This window comes from Pholcus phalangioides, unplaced genomic scaffold (genome assembly GCF_987345545.1).
Source record: "Pholcus phalangioides strain wild (caught in Gottingen) unplaced genomic scaffold, Ppha-v1.0 ptg000011l_1, whole genome shotgun sequence".
In the NCBI taxonomy this organism is placed as follows: Eukaryota; Metazoa; Arthropoda; class Arachnida; order Araneae; family Pholcidae; genus Pholcus; species Pholcus phalangioides.
Genome location: NW_028301604.1, coordinates 3,892,468 through 3,915,158, shown reverse-complemented (window position 1 = coordinate 3,915,158; position 22,691 = coordinate 3,892,468). Strand labels below are relative to the sequence as shown.

Here is a 22,691-nt window from a genome sequence, read left to right as displayed (position 1 = left end):
ATTCCAATATACTTTATTATTAAAAATAGTTTTTGGAGAAAAAGTGTGGAAGCACATCGGCTATACAAAATGTTCTAAATTTTTTCAGTTTTTTTTGCTACACCATCTATGAGACATCTATGGCACTAGGTACTATGAAATGTCTTCGAAGATCCCGAATATTTATATTCTGTGCGGTAAGATATTGCTGCTTAGTATTTTTGACAATTTCTACTTTTTGTTTAGATAAACCGCGATAGAAAATGCTGACAGCAGGTTTTGTTTTAAGACTCAAAATTCCTGGTAAAAAATCATACCAAAGTCATAGAAAATAAACGCCTCATAGGTATTTTCATCATTTAATTGAATTGGTTAAGGATCTATGGAGGGCTTTCATTTTTATTTTCAATCCGGTATTTCACATTTTGAAACAGAATTTGATTGCAGTTTTCTCTGTCTCTGTTCATATCAATAAAATAACAAGGCGAAAAATCTCAAAATAGTTAACGACAATTTCTCACCACAGAATGCAAATAATATAATGAAAATATCCCGGGGGCTTAGACGACATTTTCTAGTATTTCGTGTCATCGATAGTAAAAATAGATGGCGCATTAGGAAATACCACCAAATATTGTCCAAGCAATTTATTTTTCCATAGGAAAAAATAAAAACGCATAAAAATGTATTAAAATTAAATTGAATTTGTGAAATATTATTAACATCTATATAAATGTAACTATGAGAAAATCTGTAGCCGTATTCATTTAAAAGTGCCATTCATAAATCAAAAAGTGTAAAAACGAATAGAAAAGTGTAAAATTTTTATTAGATTTTTTTCTGTAGATATTAAGTATATAAAAATATTTTTTCTCCTCTGCCATTTTTATTTCTCTATTCATCATCAGCTATTCCAGGTAGAAATAACTCAATCATGTTAATGCCATAAATGCCAATACATACACGTAGGAGGAAAGTTCTCTATAATGATAATAATAATAATAATAATAATATATAAGAAGGCAGAGGAAAAAGGTGTCTTTTTCTCCAGAGTGTGGGAAACTGGATCGCGTAGTAGTAGTAGTAATACAGCCGATGCATAATGACACTGTTCGGAACAAAAACCCATAAAAGAAATGATGGCATTCGAAATTGCTGCAAGATATTATGATGAAAAAAATAATAATAATAAAAAATAAAAATAAAGATCCCTATATACAGTGGGAGCGCCTGCTAAAGATCATGAATCATTTGCCCGAGAGAGAAAAGATAGGCCCCAACACAAAGCTGAAACAAGTTTCCGAACATTTTGTTTTTCCAAAAAAAAAAAAGTAACTTCTACCCCTTTTTTTTATTATTATTTTTTTGACAAACCCATTCCAAATTTTTTGCATATATATACATATACGATTTTTTTTTTGTTTAATATTTATTTATTTTTATTATTATTATTTTTTAGCCTACAGTTTTCCAGAATTTTGCGACTAATTGGAAAAACGTGTCCGTTTCATAAATTTCATCAGACAAGAGCAGCTTGAAACTGATGTCTTGAAAACCGGTTGCTTTGCATTTATTTATTTATTTTTTTTTTTTTTCATATTATTATTTCATTTTTTTTTCTTTTATTATTATTATTTTCATTAAAAAATCTGGTTTGTAGCCCCGAGGAGGATGTTTCTTAATGAATAAAGATACCCCTACTTGACCCTCCCTTCATTTATTTATTTTTCAGCCTTTTTGCCACACATTTATTATTATTATATTTTACTTCTTTTTTTTTTCGGTAAGATGCTATAAATTTCGTTCAAGATTTTGGTAGCTTGAATTTTTTTTCCCCCTTTTTTTTACGGTGGGAAAAAATAATAATAATACATTTTTTTTGTTTTTTGTTCGCGGTATGAGTAATTCGCATGCCCGTCAGAGAGTTCTGAATTGTATCTAATTATTAGGTTACATCACATTAGCATATCAATCCCATTCTTACGCCACAAAATGTAATCTCCTTTCCTCTGCGATAAATATTATTGGCGATATATATATATTTTAACTTCGTAATACGTGCACTTTTTCATTCTTTTGCCGATACAGCACTTTTGTTATTTTTTTTTTTTTTTTTTTTTTATAGATGTATTATTATTATTTTCTTTCTCTGATTGCAGTTGAATCGAAGTGTTGTGTTGTGTGTGTTGGGAATATATTCGTATGTATAATGCAAGGGAGTGTTCGGATCGGTCTTGGTAACAGTTTTCCGATATTCTGTGTAAGGCTTGATATAAGTAATTCTATTAGGATTTTACGATAATCGTTCTTCTATTTTATTTTTTACGTTTCGATTTTTTTTTTTTTGTTCTGTGTTGCGGGATTGTTTTTTTTTCCAATTTTTTTTTAAATTTCTATGTAAGGTTTGTTCCGAGTAATCCTCTAGCAATATAGTTTCATAAAATATTGCCAATACAGCAGTGAAAATTGATTCGATTTTGAGTGGTTTATACAGCTAACACTCGTTATAACGACCATGCGTTATTGGGACCGTCCCATTATAAACAGTGGTATGATATCCTAATTTTTTTCCCCATTTTTCCCATGTCATTTTTAATCCAATATAACGACTTACAAAGACTATTTAATCCAATACAACACCCGAGCTCAGCTCAGGAATGATTCGTGTTTGCAAAGTCATGTACAAAATCCGTATTTTCTATAATTTTGTACGACGTTGACATTGGAAAATTTGGTACATAGGTGCAGGAATGTAACTATTAAAATTTAACTATCATATATTCTAACCTGATGCATTTTAATTGTCTGCTTACGACTTTTTTAAATAAATACGATTTGTTTTATTCTCTCCGAACATGAATTCTCTTGAGAAGAGCTAATTTTTATTTCAAACATTCGATAGAACGACCTCCCAGTATAACGTCCATTTTCAGTGCAACAAATCGGGTCGTTATAACGAACGTTCACTGTACAAGGTTTAAGTGGCACTTAGATAATCTGGAAGTTTGAAGAAATTTTCCGATCTTTTTGAAACGGAAATCATCACCAGTTTTCGTTGAATCCGCTTGTATTTCCTCATGCTGAAAAATTTGATCAAAATATGGATTGAAATATTTGTAAATATGGTCACTTATCTAAAATGTTATGCATAGGAACAAAATTTAAGGAATCTAATCAGTTTCGTCAAATAAATGAAGTTAATTTACAAACTTTTCATAAAAATTTTAATTGGATTGATCGAATCGATTAATTCTACTAAAATGTTTAATTGCTATAAACAACCAATCAATTAATCGGTTCTAATAATCGGATCAGCTCTAATTAAAACGTGGAGTGGAATCTACTCGTAATATTCATACGATATATAGTTCGATAAACTAAAAACTCGGAACATTGAAAAATGTTTGCAATGGCTTTGCGGTAATTAGAACGTGTTTAAATTGATTTAATCAATTTTTTTTGTTAATCTCACTGAATAACATTTTTCGATTGAAAATTTTTAGTTTTTACATTCTCCCTGATTATTATTTTGCAGATATGACCTTATCACAACTGAATCTATTATCTTTACCTTTTTTAGTCTATTTTAAGCATTGTTAGTGCCTTTTTGCCTGCCTATTTTGACCTTTTTTTTTGCCTAAACGTCCGGGCTCTAATTATTACTATTATCCGAGGGCATAAACTGGATTGTGAAATTTCAAGCTCACTCCGAGTGTAATACTTACACATAATATAATAATCAGATTTGGTTTTCTCCTCAAGGCCTCAGAATCATCTATGTGGTCTTTGCCTTACTCGAGAGGCGGCAACTTGAAAAAAATGCGGGGGAGGACTGGAAGTTAACAATCGTCCCGTTTTTGCGGGACTCAAGCCCGTATGTAGGAGGGAGAGAGGTGCGTAGCATTGTGTATTCATTAATTGTTGGGGAGGGGGAAGGACTTGGCCGCCTCGCAAAAATTATTGGGGAGGATGAAATAGCCTCGGCTCCCAGGTTCCGGTGCTAATGCCCTACCTGACACAAGGATGATCATTGGGGGTCTTGCAAACTAAGCGAAAGTTCTTGAACAATCTCGTTGCTGAGGTCTGATTAATTACATCTTCGTCTTTTGAAAACAGAATGGTATGTGAGTTATTTCCACTGCATTATAGCCCAATTCTAGCTCATAGACGATGTTGCATGTCCACCTTTACCCCTGTTGAATCTCATGTAGAACGAATCAAATAAATTAGCAGTGTGCATCAAGAAAAATATAAACCATTGTAGTGCGGTAGTTAATTTTAGTAGTACATTTCTAGTAGTTTACCTCGCAGTGATTCACTCGGTTAGATAACATACATAGAAAATAATGTATGAAATATTACGGAATTCTTGAATTACCTAAGAAATTCGGCTATAAACAATGTCAGCTAACATCGGGCTCAGCTAAACACTGAATAAAGTTAGTGTGTTTTTAATAGTTTTTAGAGCACGTCTGAAATGACGACATGTTTTTAATAGTTTTTAGAGCACGTCTGAAATGACGATCATGATTTTGGCAGATTTTTATTAATGTCACAACCTAATACTTCACACACACATATTTAATTATTATTGAAACATAAATGATTATAATTCGGTGAAAAAATGAGAAACACATAAAAAAAAGTGCTAATTCTTTTATTCAAAAAATGTTGAAACATGAGGCAGCTAAAAATTTTGATTTTCAAAATAGTTCATGGAACTCATTCGGCATTCCCAGATGAGGTTTATCTGTAAAAGTAACTCATAATTAGGTCTTGATAATTATTGGAATGGAAAACTTATCTGCGTGCATGAGAGGGAAAAAAATATTTCTGGCGAAATGAAAAAAAAATGAATTGTGAAGATATTGATAGAATGACAATACAAGCACATCATTAAACGGTGTATCAGATAATAGTTAAATTAAAAAATTTCGAAACGCGAAGGTTACAAAATAATATATTTAAGATAACAAAATTGCGTAAGGTATATATATAGACAAACAAATAAAATCAGCTCATTAAAATATAATATAATATGCATGAACAGATGAGCCACATACGTACACACAAAAAAAAAAAGATTACAAGTACATATTATGAACTTCGTATTTCAATTTTCGGTAATTTTGTTTTTGGATAGTCATTAATTGAACTTCAAAGTCTTCGCTGAAAAAAAAATCAATAATTTTGTCTCGTATATCTTTTCAAATTTTCTGCTTTTTTAATTAGAAAATGCGCGAAGACTCTATTTCACTAATTGGAACTTGAAATTATTATTTTGTGTTTTCGAAATTCTTAATTAAAATTATATATATATTTTTAAAAACATTTTCTTTAAAAAACATTGAAGTTCTTGTCGGAATCGGAAATTGCGTATTTTTCTTAACTTTGCAATCCCGATTTTTTCTCTCTAAACTCTAAGAACAATACTTTCTGTCCTATATTATGTTTTCGGAACAGTCTGCATGTATAATTATCGACACGGTGTCAATATAATATTGGCATCAACGTGTCACTATTCAATATCAAAATTGTTCGATAACTGCTATCATATTGTATTTATTTTTATATACATCAACTTAAGAAACTTTTTGTGATAACATATTTTGCGCATTACTATATATTTAGGATATTTTTTTTTGGATTTTATTGTACTTAAAAAAATGCAACTATATATATACATATTACGTGAATGTTATAACTATTACCGTACTTCGAAACTGTTACTTCTCCGCAAAATGAAATTCATGATCATGCCAGTCATGGAATTGTGATATCATTCGAATTTTTTTTTATTCTTTAAATTGTTAAAGATCGAGACAAATAATTGAAAAACATCATTTTGCTTCGTGTTAATCTGAATATGTATAGAAACAGAAAGAAAAGTAATAGAATGTCAATAAAACATTATTTTCTAATAAGATGTAAAAAGATATTCTGCGAGTTACCTAGTTGCATGTACCATGTACATCCTGTATCATGCATAATATTCCATATAACATCTCGAAATTATACTTGAAATTTACCGATGATTTTACTAAATCAATCAACTGACCCTAACTATACCTAATGGACACATAACAATATTCATGACGAAACCTTTGTAATTGCACAATAATGAGATAACCAGTCAGCAGCGAAGCGACATTATAGTTTCTATTATGTATAAAAATAATAACAAACAAAAAACTCACGCGTATGCATCATTATTAATAATCATAAAAATAATGCGAGTGTCCGAACCTTTTAGCAATCAGAAATTCTCTCGAAAAATATTTGACTATAAATAGTTCATCGGAAAGAGCTTGTTTACCTTTGAACTTAAATAACGTTAATTTTCATAACGAACGATGAAATATGTAGAGAGAAAAAAAAAGAATTTGAAACGAAATTTCAGCATCAGTCATCATTATCTTGAAAGTTAATGAAGGTATATAAGAAACGCTTATTAAGGCCATAGGTCAAGCACAAAATGACCGGGACTAAATCACATTCAAGAGTGCAAGGACCGAAAAAGGGTTATAGGAATCCAAAAGTTTTACTCAAGTGAGGAAACGGATAATTTTTTCTTCATATTTATTCGTTTTTTTATCAGAAACCTAAATTGTTTACATTCAGTGAAAGATGATGAAGTGGTACTGATATGAGTTTGAACCCTTTTTTTTTGTTTCCATACACATTTAATTTGTATCTTGAAGTATCTGATTTTACAAATATGTTTAAGGTCATTCTGATCCAGTTGTTGAAACGTCCAAAAGGATACATTCAAGCACGTCAAAAATAGATAAGGAAAATCAAATAAAATAAGATCCTTAAGGCTAATAATGATAAAAAAAAAAAGAAATGCCGCAAAGTTTTATGTAACTTAACAAAGTTCAAACACTTCTTATTGCAAGATAAGGTATGGTTATAAATTAGAATAGAGAATTAATCTCTTTTTTTTCCCCCTGAAAGTTCGCGTCGTATTTTTGAAACAATATGTATCTTGAAAAATCTAACATTTCATTAAAACCATTTTTCAAGCTCATCATAAACCGTGAATCAGTTCGAGTGGTTCGCAATCTTTTTCTAGACTTTGATAAGACGGGCTTATATCGCTTGAACTGGGCACGGCAGGGCACAGCCGCGCCCTCTTTGTAATTTAATCTAAAATACGTTTACACTACTTGTGATGTACAAAGTCGTACACACGTTGGATATTCATTAAAAATCATCTTTCTCTTCCTTTTTTTTAACCTTGTTTGAGGGATTTTTTTTTATTATGTATGTGTGTGGCGCATTATACCATGGGCCGATGGGAATGAGATGATTATTACCGAGAGTCTATTGTACTCTCCATTTTGAATAAATGTTATGCTTAGGCATTTTCTTGTCTTATAGACCGATTTTATATAACGAGGAGAAATGCTTGGTGTAATGTGAACAATTATGTATTTAATCATGGTGGGGCATCAGTTTCGAATATCATCGTGAATCATACGCAAATGAAAATAAATTTTAGTTTTTAAATGCTGCTGGGGGCAGACTTTACTTGGTGAAAATTAAACTGATATATATTTACTACTTGGCTGGCGTTTTCATGTCAACATCTCAATGAATCCCTATTATTATGATGTTTCCCCTTTTCAGTATTCAAGCATTTTAGTATCATAGTAAGTCTCCAGGGATCGGAATCCCGAGCTTCGTCTAGTGCGGGCATTTATTATCTTATAGGCCTCTATCTCTTGCTTCTTCTGGGAATCTAGAATTCATTCCAAAACCCACATAAGGGTCAAAAATTACTTTTTGTATTTTTATCATCAATGCACATGCAGGGTCACCCTTACCAGACGCGGGACCCGGTGAGAAAATAGTTTCGGGGCACCAAAAATATTTAGGACCACATTTGCACCGATTTTATCTATATGGTGGGGGAGAGGAATCGGTATTGTTCCAGAATATACAGGAATGTTGAGAAATATCCATTAAAAAAAATTTAAACACACAATTCAATGTTAATTAACACTGAAATTAAAGAAAATTCAGTCCTGAAGATAATTTTAAACTTATGAGAGAAACGATTCCCGAAACGAATGAAAATTTTAAAATTGGTGAATTAAAAATAATTGGAAGAAATCTTTCATTAGTTCTGAATTTTCATTAGTGGGTACTATAATTCCAGAAATTAATGAAAATTCAGAACCAATGAAGTTCCAGAATTGATGAAAGAAATAATTGAAGAATTACTGAAAGAAATAATTCCGCAAATGATGGAAATTTAGACTTAATGGTATAAAAAAATTCCAGAATTGATGAAAATTGAGAATCAATGGGAGAAATAATTTAAGAATTGTGTGTTGAAAGTCTCCGAAAATTTACCGTGTGTGCGGGGTCTCACAAAGCGTGAGACAACACCTGTCGCATACCCATAAGGGCGCCTCCGTGCAAATGTCAAATATGTGTTGACAATATGTGTTGACTTCTGAAAATGACGCAAGCTTTTTTTTTACTTCTGCATTATTTATACTAGAGCAGTGTTCTCAATCTTTCATCACCCAATTCATGGTTCATCCGAGTCACCCTAGAATATAGTTTAGTAGATATTTTCATTTATAAAAGAACCACTTCAAAGCATAAATAGGCACCCAAATGAATATCTGCAGTTCGCCACGACGCTCCTGACAAAGATTGGCAAGGCACACTTTGAGAGACACTGTACTATAGAGTGAAATAACTACTTCGTCTGATATCCTCTTATTACAGTATATAAGAGAGGGGTGGGTAAGAGTACTCACTTAGTGGATTCTTGAATTTTAAAAACGAAACTTATAAAGTCTTGAAAATTTAAAATAAAGCTAAAAATAAAAATGTGAAGCCTTTTTGTGTGTGTGTGTGTGTGAAAATTTTATAAAAGTGCTTCTTTAATCAGAAATAATTGTACCAAAAATTAAAGCGGTAGCCCTATAAAAACAAATGAGTTAACTGTTAAATACTAATGTCATCATATTGTTCTGCAGAGAATTTTCTTCATAATAACTTGAAAATTCAAAGCTTTGATGACAAACATGAAAAAATCACGTTTTACCAAATGAATAAGTATAAACCATAGATGTTATCAATAATGTCGGTTTTTAGGCACAGTTCAAATACACGTTAACTTGGCCATATTGGCCATAGTAATTTTTACTAACACTGTTGCCAAACAGCAAAATAAATGCATGCGTACTCTTATCACCTTTTCCCTACTTCATACCAGTATTTTAAAAACCTCAACCTCAGTTATAACAACACTATTTTGCAGTCCCTGAAATGTCATTCTGTGTTCATCTAGTTTTTGGAGAGAGTTTAAAATTTGAATCATTTGACGTTAGACTAGAAATTTCTAATGCCAGCAGAAACTATATTAAGAACAAGAAACACACAGGTCATCTACTTAGTTTAAAGAAAAAATGATAGGCAGTAAAATATCTGAACATGTATTTCCTGGTATATTATTTATTTCCTATTTCTAAGGACATTTATTGCTTGATAGCCTCGGTAGAACATAAATCTTATCATATGGAGACGCATCATAGAAAGACGGGTTTTGTTTTCCTTACCCCCACAAAGGTTTCTTTTAGTGATCACTTTCTAAAGCTTGATTCTTTCGTGGTGCCTTCAAACAGTAATGATTTCATTTCATAAAAATACAAATTAGCACCAGCTGAAAAAGCTATAATTAGTCTCAATTTCTTCAAGGAGGTAAATTTTTTGGTAAATTAATACTGTACTTTTTTTCAGATTATTATTATTAAGGAAAAAATTTTGATTTTCTGCACAGAATATTTCCTCATACTGTCAAGTTTATTTAAAGTAAAAATTGTGATTTTGAAATCGAGATGACTATTGTTTTTACCTGAAATTTCCGTAATTTTGGACACGATTTTTTTGGATAAGTTAACAATTTATTACTATGAAAAATAGGAATTTCTCAACCAATTGAAAACTTCCTCCATCTATTAAAACTTCAACTTGGTATAGATTTGAACAACACAAAGTGAAGAATGATTCGAATTAAGTACCGGTTTAAAAATTGTCTAAAATAAAAACTACTGGTCAGATTTTTTAAAAATTTTATGTGAATACTCGTGATGCAATAAAATTTTGTTAAGTGAAGAAAAAAAATGATATATAAATCACAATTTTTTCCCGCCTAGAAGAACATCTAGTAGATGGAAGTAATAAGCATTTGGGAAAGATACAACAAATGTTCATTCTGTCCTCCTCATTCTAGCAAAAGCTGAAATCTCCAAATAAATATATAATATTTAACAACGGGTCTGAATGTTTTTATAGAGTGCTTTCTGATATGGTGCCGTAACTTTCAGTTCCACTAAATTTGCAACTGGTTTGTTAAGCACAACATTTTTTGGATGACCAAAAAATGGATACCAGCATCCATCATCACTTGGATACCTGCGTAGTGAACGTTCTCGCTAGTTTCAGGAAAATGGACGCTGATTATTCGGTCAAATTCTATAGTAGAGGTCTTCAACCTTTTTCTAGTCACTGCCTGTATCCACCGTCAAAAGAAGTGCACCCTTATAGCAAGTTTGACATACCAATGCATGAAATGAGGATGATTTTAATCCTCCAATATAATTTGTACAAGGTGTTTACTTGTGGCGTTGATCAAGTGCTCGCGAGCACGAAATCGGGCACGAGCATCAAGCACTATAGGTGCTCGCGAGAAACGGGTTAAAGATGCCTGTTCTATAGTGACTGAGAAATACGTAGCTACTTTACTGCTTTGGTAAACATGCTGTAAAGCATTTTGTGTGACATCAGTGACTTTTTGGGAATTCAGAGTCAACGGCGAAGTGCAGGAGGGATTTTAGTCGTCAAGATTCTGCAATTTTGAGCATTAACAATACGGACACACTCAGATCTATCGTGGTACATGTTCTTTTGAGATTTCAGCTTGTATTAGAACGTGAAGAACATTTATTCTATAACAAGGATGTGCTTATTATTTTTTTATTACTCTCAACATTAATGTAGTATTAATTGTCCCCCTAGCGGCAAGTTTATTAGTTATATTTTCATTCTTCACTAAATAAAATTTCATTGCTTCCACGATTGATTACTCAAAATTTGAAAAAAAAAATTCTGACCAGTGAATCTCATTTCGCGGACCATTTTTAAATTGAAACTTCAAAGTATAATTAATAATCTGAAAGTATAATAATAATTAAGTGTTTTAGACCTGTGGGGGGCTCAGCTTGAGCTTTATATAGGAGATTCTGATTTCTGAACTAATCCTTAGTATGCTCAGCTCCTTGCTAATGAATACTGTGGGCTCGAACAACCAATGAATACCGTAATATTAGGAAATACCATATCCTAAAAAAATGTTGGTTTTTTTTTGAATTCGAAAAGAAAAAGTATAAGAGAAATTATCCACACACACAATTCTGATTTAATTTAAATTCTCACAGATCCCATTTATTTATTCATTTATATTTTTGGAGTTAGAACTTCTTCTTTATGCAGCTAAAAAAAGGAATAATAAATTTCATGGAATGAATGAAAAGCATTGATAATATTTCAAAGTCCACATCTGAATCCACAAAAATGCATGCGTACTTAAAGATTTTCTAAACGAAATGAACGTATAAAGAAAGAAATTCCTGCTTGTTAAATGCCGCATGTATGTTGAGTTTACTGAATCGTGAAAAAGGACCTCTTACCTGAAGGTTCGTTCCTTTTTTTACTTTAAAAATGACAAACTGTCACGACAACTATTGTTTTCCGAAGGAACACAGCTAGAGGTACAGCAACGCATTACAAGTCATGTTATCAGTGACTGTTAGAGAGTTGAGCAACCAATTTCTCAAACGCAACTCCTCATTGTTTCCAAAGCTTTAACAAACCTGCAGTTAGCAGTACGACTTGTTATTCAACACTGCGTTCCCGAGCAGATTGTTAGTGGAAAATACTATTTGTAATTTATACAGTAAAAACACAAAAAAATATATAAAAGAATCTAAAGCCGGATTCGACAAAAGTCTTAAACGATTTGGAAACTTCCATAGAAAAAGGCTTTTTTCTGCATGAGAACGTCGTGATTTTCAATATGCAGAAAGGTCATATACCTGGACACGGCTAGACATCTCAAGTGCACCTCGTGCTTTGTTCACAATAAGATCCGGATTTTCTATAAGATTATAAGGCTTCAAATTGGTGAGTTTCATGCTTTCGAAGTAAAACAATAAAGGAACGGAAAATATTCATATTATATTGGTTTGCACGATGACCACACACAGGAAACGCCCAATTTTGCCCGGAAATCATTTCTTTTTTTATTAATATTATTTCAAGCACAAAGAAAAGGGTTTCCCCCCTTAAATATGGAGAGTAATGTATAGTCATTTAAGGAACATGAGAAATACTCTAAAAAAAGCGGAAAACTGATATGGTTAACTTATGTAGACTATATTTGAACTCATCTATAATGTCAACTCGTTTCTAAGGTTTAGAGTCCGTTTGGTAATCACAAATGTGCCAATCAATGATCGTGGTTACAGATATTAATTCACCCACGAATTTTTCAATTCTGACCAAATAAATGTACTTATATAACCAAGTATAAAGCCAATATATAACACCATACTTTACGAGTACCGGAAGCTGGCAATTGACAAATTCAGGGCCGGATTTGTAATTTTGTGGCCTTGTACACACCGTAAGCGAAGGCTGACCTATAGTTTATAGCTGAGGATGAAAATTAAATATTTTATAATTTTTTGCTCTGTTTATTTATTAGAAAATCAATATGGGAAGGGGCTGCTAAAAGCCGTTATATATATATATATATATATATATATAGTCAAAAAATCAGTCAATCCCATTTTGCAGACCAGTTTGGCTACACCTTTCGCAACTACCCATGAGTCCAACCTTGGACAGATCTGCGAGCTTTTTTATATATATATAAAAGCATCAATGTCATTAGTGAATTATCTAAATAAATAGCAGATATAGATGTGAGATTTTCACGCATGGCACTAGAATTAAACGAAGTGACTTGAAAAAATCGCACAAGACAAACACGATCTCATAATCATAGTTTCAGCCTAGCTTCTCATAATAGAAGTCCATGCATTATGTGGTAGTTACACCCCAAGAGAGAGAGAGAGAGAGAGATCGCAGGCCATAATCTGGAAAAAAAACAGAAAAACAATGTGATAATGCTAATACAAAGTATATCCCATTGTCTGTTCGTATATATAATATTATGTGTGTGTTTTTACCTAAACTCTACGGTAACCTTTGAACATCCACACATTATCAACTTGTTGTTCAAGGGCAAAAATCATGCCTCGTAATCGAAGAATAAAAGGAGAGGAGCATTTATAAGACTCTCCCTAACAACGTGAAAACTTGAAGTTGCACTTAACGCTTGTGTGCTCCGGGTGAGAGGTGGAGGGTAACTTTATGCAGTTTTTTTTTCGATCCCTCCACCATTTTTTTCTATGCCCACGAGACGACGAATAACACGATTCCCGTGTTTGAGGAATAACCGAAACTACATCTGGCAGTAAAAATCGATCCGGGTTCGAACTCGGGTGTGGGAAAGCGATTCGTTGCACCACGGCGCGAGGAATTAAGATATAAATAATCGGCGTGGTTCTTATGATAGAGGGCAGAGAAAAAGAGGCAAAAATGACGAATTAAAAAAAAAAAAAAAAGAATTACATCAAGTATTAAATAAAAAAAAAACAAAAACCAACGGATGGTCAAAACCTGGAACCACGAGTGCAAAGGCCATTGTTTTCAAATCACTGGAATTACGATTGCAAAAGGAAAGTGGCAATTCCGAATAATAGCATTTTCCCCCTTTTTCCACGCCGATATTTTATATACATTTATTTATTTTGTTTTTTCGTGTAAGGAAAAAAAAATGGAAATAACTTAAGGTACAATTGCTAGTATCACGAAAATTGTTCGTCTCTCAAATCGAGGTCTTAATGACTTCAACAATATATGAAAAAAAAGGGATCTCCACCAATAAGAAAAAAAAAGGTAAGAAATAAGAATAATAATAAGAAGAAGAGCAAGCAGAAAATGCCAAAAGTAATATGCAAGACCTCTTTTACTCGCACAACGAGAGATAGAAGCAAGGGTAATTTCAGTTTACTCACGGCAGCGCGTGTTGAATTTTTATGAGTCCCTCGAAGAACACTTGCGGCCTATAACTGATGAACGAAAAAAAAAATTCTAACATTAGACACAGACTCAAGTAAAGGTTTAATAATAATAATAATACTAAAAAAGAATGTATCTTGAACAAGATATTCGAACCAACTCAAGGAAAAAAAAAACCAAAAAAATAGAGAAAGCGATCAAACACAAATAACACCCGATTCTACTATAATTGAGATAGTAATTTTTAACGTTTTTCCTCAAAGAGTAAAAGAAAAAAAAAAATATGGATGGAAAACTTGCGCAATATGAACGAAATAGGTGCAGCTCTTATACAGTACAACATACATACTAAATCGTGTTGGAAAATCCTGTAGAAACTTGATGGTTTTTCTCTATCTCTCACGTTTCTTTTCTCATTTATATATAATGTCACGCTATTATGACTATATTACTAATGTCAAATGTGAAGGGGTTTCTTTTCTTGAGAATGCGTTCGATTGGGTGTCCTCACCTGGATGAGTTGATACCTAATAAGTAGAGCCCGGATTACATGCACTAAAAATGGTGAAATATGCTCTAAAAATATGCAAATATGCATCAAAAATGCCAAATATTCATCAAAAAATACCAAATATGCACTAAAAACCACAAAATATGCAAACAAAAATCCTCAAGAAGTCGTTAAAAAGTTCCTAAATTTCTACTAAAACTGAGAAAACATGTGTTAGAAATTAAATATCACTCAAAAGAGTGAACATGTTTTTACAATGCATATATTTAACTTTTGACTGCATATTCATTTACAAAAAATTTTCTAATGCAAATGTCTTTTACATGTTTTTATATAAAAATTTCTAGTTACTAGTAGCTGCTCACTAATAGGAAGAAAATTTTGCTGTGAAGAGAAATTAAGTATGTATACGTGCACACAGTCAAGAACAGGAATAGCTTCAAAAGAGGTCTCTCTTTCACCTGATATTCAGCATTTGATTTTAAAAAAATTGCGGCAAAACTAGTAAAGCACACAGCCTTCAACTATGGCCCATCGTTGCAAAACGTTGCTTGAATTGACTTCATACTTCAGCTCACCACAATCCATCGAACTGTTATTTAAAATACCAAACTAGGTATACTAGTCATGCTTATATATGCTTACATAAATAATTCAACTTTATAAATATAATATTTTAACTTTGATAGCATCATATTTATGCTATCAATTTATTACTGCGCTTAAATTTGCATCGTTGGTAATTTTAATAAGTATTAAAAAAATTATTACTTTTATTGGTGATTATGCACAGTACCCAAGAGCGTCGTGGCCCGACTATATTCATCACACATACTAGACTCATTTGAAATTTTTTTCATATTTATCGAATTCACCAATTACACTAGAGTGATATGCATAATTACAGATAAAGGCAATAAATTTCAATTATTTATCAAATTTACCATCTACGCTTGGGTATTATGCATATTAGCCGGTAAAAATGATAAATTGCGATAGTAAAACAAGGTGGCTGAGTCTCAACTATGAAAATATTTGTGAAAATTATTTGCCTCAGAAATGTGGGTTCCGCTGCTAAATTATAACTGGCCAAATTCACCGTGAGTTCATTCTAAAAAACGGAAGGGGGTGACCAAAATGGTTGTTTGTCCTGGGTATCAGAGTCAGGGCAGCCCTTTCCTGAGGCGGGGATCGGTGCAAATAATTTCGGGGCTACTTGGATTTTATATATTTTGATAGAGAGGGGAATCGTCATCCACAGATCCATATTATCACTGAATATATAGAATGCTGAAAAAAAATACTCACCAAAGAAAATTCAGAATCAATTAAAGATAAACAAAAAAAAACAAAAAAAACTCAGAATTAACGGAAATTCAGAATTAATGAGAGAATCAATTCCTGAATTTATGGAAATTCAGAATTAATGTGAGAAATAATTCCAAAAATGATGAAAGAAATAATTCCAAAAATGATGAAAGAAATAATTCCAAAAATGATGAAAGAAATAATTCCAAAATGATGAAAGAAATAATTCCAAAAATGATGAAAGAAATAATTCCAAAAAGGATGAAAGAAATAATTCCAGAATTTATGGAAAATAATTCAGGAATTTATGAAATAAGTAATTCAGGAATTTAGGAAATAAATAATTTCGGAATTTATGAAGGAAATAGTTCCAGAATTCATAAACGAAATAATTCCAGATTTTATGAAAGAAATTTTTTTTATCCCAGATTTGATGAAAATACCACAGAATTAAATCAGTTGAAGCCCAGACCCATCGTTTACTTCAAAAAAAAAAAAAATTTTTTTTTTTTGATATATTTTTTTTCACCTCCATTTGCGGGGCCTGATGCATCCGCACCTGTCGCACACCCCTAAGGGCAGTTCTGTGTGATCAGAATACACAGTGAGCGGTAAAGGCGTCCCCTTTGAAGATTTTCAAGCAATACTTATCTGCATCAGGAGTGGGTCCATGGTAAACCAATTTACCAACTCTTGAAGGATGGGGATTTAGGCATGCAGCACATGAGCACATGCATTCTAACGGTGTAGTTGATTCAATTTGTTAGGTGCAATACGGTCCATTCTGAATTTTCATTAATTATTATTCAGGAATTATTTCATTACTCTTTATTTCAGGAGTCATAAGTTTTCACGGAATAGAATTAAAGATTAATGCTGTTCTTTGGTGATGTAATGGTTCTAAAGTGATACTTGGAGGAGTCTATGTGGAGGGTTAGTGTATATAATGGTGTATGACACCGTATTCAACAGTTTAACCCAGGGTTGCTGGATAAAGATTTTTCCAAGGCACCCTATGCAATTTTACCTCGAACAAGTATTGTTTTTAAAATTAGTTAATTGTGATACATTTAAATCATAATTATAACTTCAATAATTTTTGTATAAGTTAAGGTGAAACAAATTTTAGGTCACGCAAAATGTATTGAACAAATTTTAATAAACATAATATCAGTGAGCCTGTTGATTATTACATAAATGCTCAAATCGGGGAATTAAACAAGACACAGCTACCCTAATTTCTTTTTTCCACATTGATTTTCACGCGATATACTGATTTTATAACAGCGAGTACCAAAAATCTAGCTTCACACAAATACGAAGAAGAGCATTGAATTAAAACTCTCTGAGCTTTAGCACTTAGGAGTCAGAATTCATCTTTTACTGACAAACAAACCTCAGTTAATTCCACATTACTAAATTTAGTTTTTAATGAATTGTCGCAAGACAACTAAATTAGATTCTCTTCTTCTGCAGCAGTAAATCCAAATGGAGCAGTGACATTAAATGTATCTTGAATCCATGCAAACTTATTGATATCTTCATTTTGAAAGTATTTTTCAAGCCAGGAGATAAGCTGTAATAAGTGTTCTTTAAAAATGGATTTCATGCCACGAGAGAAGTCAGTGCCTTGTTGCAACAAGGTGAAACATTCCTTGCCTCCGTCTTCACTCACGCACACACATTTTTCTTTTCCATAGCTTTAGTTTCTTTATAAAAGCTACAATTTTTTCAATTGACTTCAAAAGATACATGTTGTTTCCCTGCAGGGAGGAGTTCAAAGTATTCAGATTTTCAAAAATGTCACATAAGTATGCTAGTTTTACGAAAAAATCTTCCTTTACAAAATTTTCGGTGTACTTGTGTTCTTCCCGTTTAAGAAAAATGTAAACTTCTTGTCGCAGTTCAAACAAACGTGGCAATACATTACCTCAAGAAAGCCATCGTGAACTGCTGTAGTACAGCAAAAAGATGTGCACGTGTTCAGATCCCATATCTTCACATAGATTTTTGAAAAATCTTGTCTTCAACGGCCAAGTTTTTATGTAGTTTACTACAGTCACTATATATTCTGAGACGCGATTCAATGCAGAACCCATATATTTTTACGCGAGTGCTTTTCTGTGAATAACACAATGGGTCCACAATACTTCAGGGCTTTTGCTTAGAATAAGAGCCTGCATCCCTTCATGACAGCCGGATATAGAACGAGCACCATCGGTACAGACGCCTACGCACTTAGATTTAATTTTTGTGAGGCTCTTTTTCTCTTGAGGCCCACGGGCCGTGCCCGGGTGGGCCCATGCGTTAAGACAGCACTGCCCTAGACCACTAATCTTCGTATGGATAGCGGAGAGTGACATAATCCTTGGATAAGTCGCCATCTGGTGACAGTGTCAGCGATTATGAGCTTTGGCCTGAGTTAGGTCCGACAGTCCATTTACGGTCCCCTTTAGCGCACACGGACAGAAAAGATTGATATACGTTGCCTTTGTAGTCTAGGGCACTCACCCTACAAATGAGAGGACGTTAAGTTTCTTTCTTTCCTGAATTTATCTTCGCATTAGCCAGCTGTTCAAAACCTTCTTATCGACCATGATGCCGGTCAAGTTTGACACGACGATATAAATACTAAGTACAGTACTTTGAAAATGAAACATAGTCTGTGGTCGTAAAAAAATCAACTTTCCAATATCCAGTGCCCTGGAGAGAAATTCCGCTCGATGGAATCGAAAAAATAATAAAGTTTATTTATTTAATAAAATATTTTGATTGCATGATAATTGTCTGATAATATTTATTCTTCAATCAAAGACCAACCCTTGAACATACGCGGTCATTTTCTAGGACCATCACATCAGAAAAACAAAAATTGGAAGAAACATCACCAAAAAATTTTTTTTAGATATTGGTAGCTCTTCTAGCAGACGCACGTCAAAAATTTTAGGAGCAGTTTGGCTACTTCAGTAAGGATTTTTTTCTTTGATATAGTGCAACTTGCAACGTTAATTGACAGACAAAATTTCATCTTGAATCTCCATCTTGATGCAGGGCGATGATAACGCATCGGTCATTATGCATTCCCTCGCCCTTCCTTTTTTAGCATCTTATAACGACCACATATGCTATCTTGTGTCTGAGAAAAGATTTTTCTCTCCCTCTCGAAAAAAGATAACATTTATTCCTTCAAAGGGATCATTATCAAATTGACACTCACATAATATCGGAATTTTTATATTTATACATCGCAGATATTAATTGAACTTGAATATACACATTTTCTAAAAAATCGGTTTCACTATATCAAATCATGAACGAGATAGTGAGAAATGATCGCATAAAAATTAGATCATGTGATTCCTAGTCGAAAAACATTCCTAATACTGTTTTAATCCTTTCAGACTCGAGCATTCATTTCTTGGAAATTTCAAGATATTTCTGCATTTTTAATACTCAAAAACTACATTAAAAACATAAATGTCAGCAAATCTTTATTTTTTTCAAATTTTCAATTTTGTTCTTTTTTGTGAAAAAAATTCACTTCGTTCAAATTTTTTCAGCTAAGATGTGTATGATGCAGGGTATATTAATCTTCACATAAAATTTGTTCCAAAAAATTATCGTTAAATTTATGTGATAAATCACACTTTTTCCGGAGGCATTTTCTCCTGGAAGCCATCTTTAAAACCCCCAGAAAGTTCAACTTCAAGAGATGCCCTCTGATGAAAGCCCCCAAAGTTCATGTTCACCATATTTCTGACTCAAAACACTCATGTAATCCTATAAGTCAGGGCTTATCTTCTGAGGTAAAAAAAAAATGCAAGATAACCATGGCATGATTGTCATAGAAGAAAGTTTCGTCCCGTTTTTGACAGAATTGAAGTCGAACCATTAAAACTGCATCAAGACTGTCAGAAATAATAGAGATATCGAAAATTTTTTGTACAAATCGAATTTCGTGCGAACCGACGAAACAGTGATTTGATTATGTTCAACGTGAAAAATATTTAATTTGTATCAAGAGAGTTCGTCTTAACGAGGTTCGACTGTATTTATTTATACAGGAATTTAAAACTTCATTATCAGTGATTCAAATTTCGGCTCTATATTAAATGCACAAAATATTATTTTCTGATTGCCGAGAAAGCGCTTAGATAAGATTATCTAATTGCTATTTAAAGGATCGACACAAGGAATCTCGTGATATGATCACCGAGCAATCGATCTTGACTAACTTTCATTGATTTTTCTCTCTCTCTCTCTCAGCGGTTATATAACTTTTTCTTCTCAAGACAAAATTAGCACTTATTTCTAAAATTCTGTGGCAAACCAAAATACAAATAAAATTTTAATTTTTTTAAAGTATAAAGACACAGGTGAATTACCAAGGATGTAGCTGAAAACAAATTGAATATAATGCCTGTAACAAAGGTGGGTGTCAGTACCAAAATATAGTAACCCAAGATTAAGGAAATATGATAGAAAAGCTAAACTATATCTCTGAGAAACAGGTAATACAATCACAAAGATCACAACAGGCAAAATGATCGACGAAGTGGCTGAAAAAAGATCGGGAGTAAACGCGGTTTTTTACATCTAAGAATTGATGGCCTCTCGATTTTGTCAAATAGGACTGTATTTATTTTTATACATATCATATACAGTAATCTCTCACTTATGAGTCGATGCAACGGAACAAGAAAAAAAGACATTAATTTAAAAAAAAAGTACACTTATAAAAAAGTATAACATGAAAAGTGATACATGCAAGTTTTAAAGTAAAATATAAGTATTTGCTTTATTCTCTTGAAACGTAAGAAAATAATATTTCTTCATCGAAAACTATATGCCCTGTGGTTAAAACATTACCTTGTTTCTTTTGCAATTTTTTTAAAGTAACTTGAAATTGAAGGCTGTTTTTATTGATATTTTTCCAAGAAAACCACTTTTACAAGTTCGTACGACTGGAAGAATTTGCATCAGTTTTCTGACATTTTTCACGAAGAGTTTCTAGCACATCTAAAAGTTTGGTGCAGCATAAATTCGTCAGCTCTAGCCCCTACCCAGTGTCGTCTTAACGCATGGGCCCACCCGGGCACGGCCCGGGGGCCTCACGAGGAGAGGGGCCTCAGAAAGATGAGAATTAGTTAAATTTTTCGAGAATTTCCAAGTTGGGGCCTCAAAACAATCACTTGGCCCGGGGCCCATGATGCTCTTAAGACGGCCCTGCTCCTACCTCCTAATGCATGTTGGCATGTTCGGATCAGAGACGTACGCAAGGGGGGGGGGGGGAAGGGCACGAGCCACTCAAGCTCCACACAGACGATCAAAAAATTATTTGTGATGCAAAAAATATTTAAAAAAATTTAAATATCGGAAGAAAATAATTTTATATGTTATTATAATCAATTTTTGTTAATTTCAATTCTATTTGAAAGCTAAGAACTCAAAATTTTTCTTTAAGAAATTCATTGAGACCCACCACCTAACACTTTTTGTGCCCCCTCCAAAGGTCGATCCTGCGTACGCCTCTGCTCTGGTTTTTGAGATAAAGTGAAAATTAAATTTTAGTGGCAATACATAAGCAGCAAACTGAGTAATTCTGAAGAATCAAATGCCATTATGCCTGAAAAGAAAAGTGTTTAACCAGTGTGTGCTACCAGCACTGGCTTATGGAGATGAAACATGGACACTCACAAGCAAGACGATACAAAGGCTACAGATAGCATAAAGGAGCATGGAAAGATGTATGCTAGGCATCGCAAGGAGAGACAGAAAACGAATCACTTGGATAAGAATCCACACAAAGGTATATGATATCATGGAAAGAATTAAACGTCTAAAATAGAAATGGGCTGGACATATTGCAAGAAGACAGGACAACAGATGGACCATAAATATTCTGGGTTGGTACCCCGTGGTGTTAAACGTCCGAGAAGGCATCCCCACGCAAGATGGATCGAAGATATCAGAAAAGTGGCTGGTGTCAACTGGATGGCTAAAGCATCAGACAGCGTAAAGTGGAAATATTTAGAGGAGACCTTCACACATCCAGCAGTGGATTGAAAATGGTTGATGATGACGTATAAGCCGCATACAAATCGCATTGAAACTGCCTTATAAATAAATACAATAAATCATTGGCAAAAATGTTTCAGTGATTTTAGGATCATTTTCGGGTGCTAATTTCGGATCTGTCATTGGTTTTTCCAAATTGACTCTACTTTTTGAGATAATTAATATCTCAACAATCTGATTTTTACGCTTATGTATTACTATTGAAATATGATTTTCACTTTATCTGAAAAAAAAAAAGCGCGGGGCGTGGTAGCCCGGTCGATAAGATGCTCGCCTAAAGTACCAAAGGATGTTTAGAGGTGTCGCGAGTTCGATACCCAGTTCGTCCTTGTCAGAAAACTTTCCTGACACAGGGGTAAAACAAAAAACGGCGACTTGACCGCAGCAAAAATTGCTACCGCAGGGAGTCCCCCATCGAGGGGTTAGCGCACCAACCCCTCGACGAGTATAAAAAACAAGCCTGCCGTTCGGAATCGGCAATAAATTGTAGGTCCCGGTCTAATTAGCCCTCGTGTGCAGAAAATGACCGTGGTGCGACAAAAATGATCAAATGATCAAAAAAAAAAAAGCCAGATTCGAAATCAGCGCCTCAAAATCACTGAAATATCTTTCAGAAAATGAATTTTTTTTTGTTAAGTAGTATTAC

General features: G+C 33.1%; 1 protein-coding gene across 1 annotated transcript in view; it reads left to right on the top strand.

The window, feature by feature from the left end:
• The first annotated feature begins 2,118 nt into the window (after positions 1-2,118).
• Positions 2,119-22,691, top strand: part of LOC149079955 (WD repeat, SAM and U-box domain-containing protein 1-like) — a 114,482-nt gene continuing 93,909 nt past the window's right edge. The window contains exon 1 of the mRNA XM_089238864.1: positions 2,119-2,239. The gene's annotated coding sequence lies outside the window, so the exon portion shown is untranslated. The remainder of the gene's footprint in view (positions 2,240-22,691) is intronic.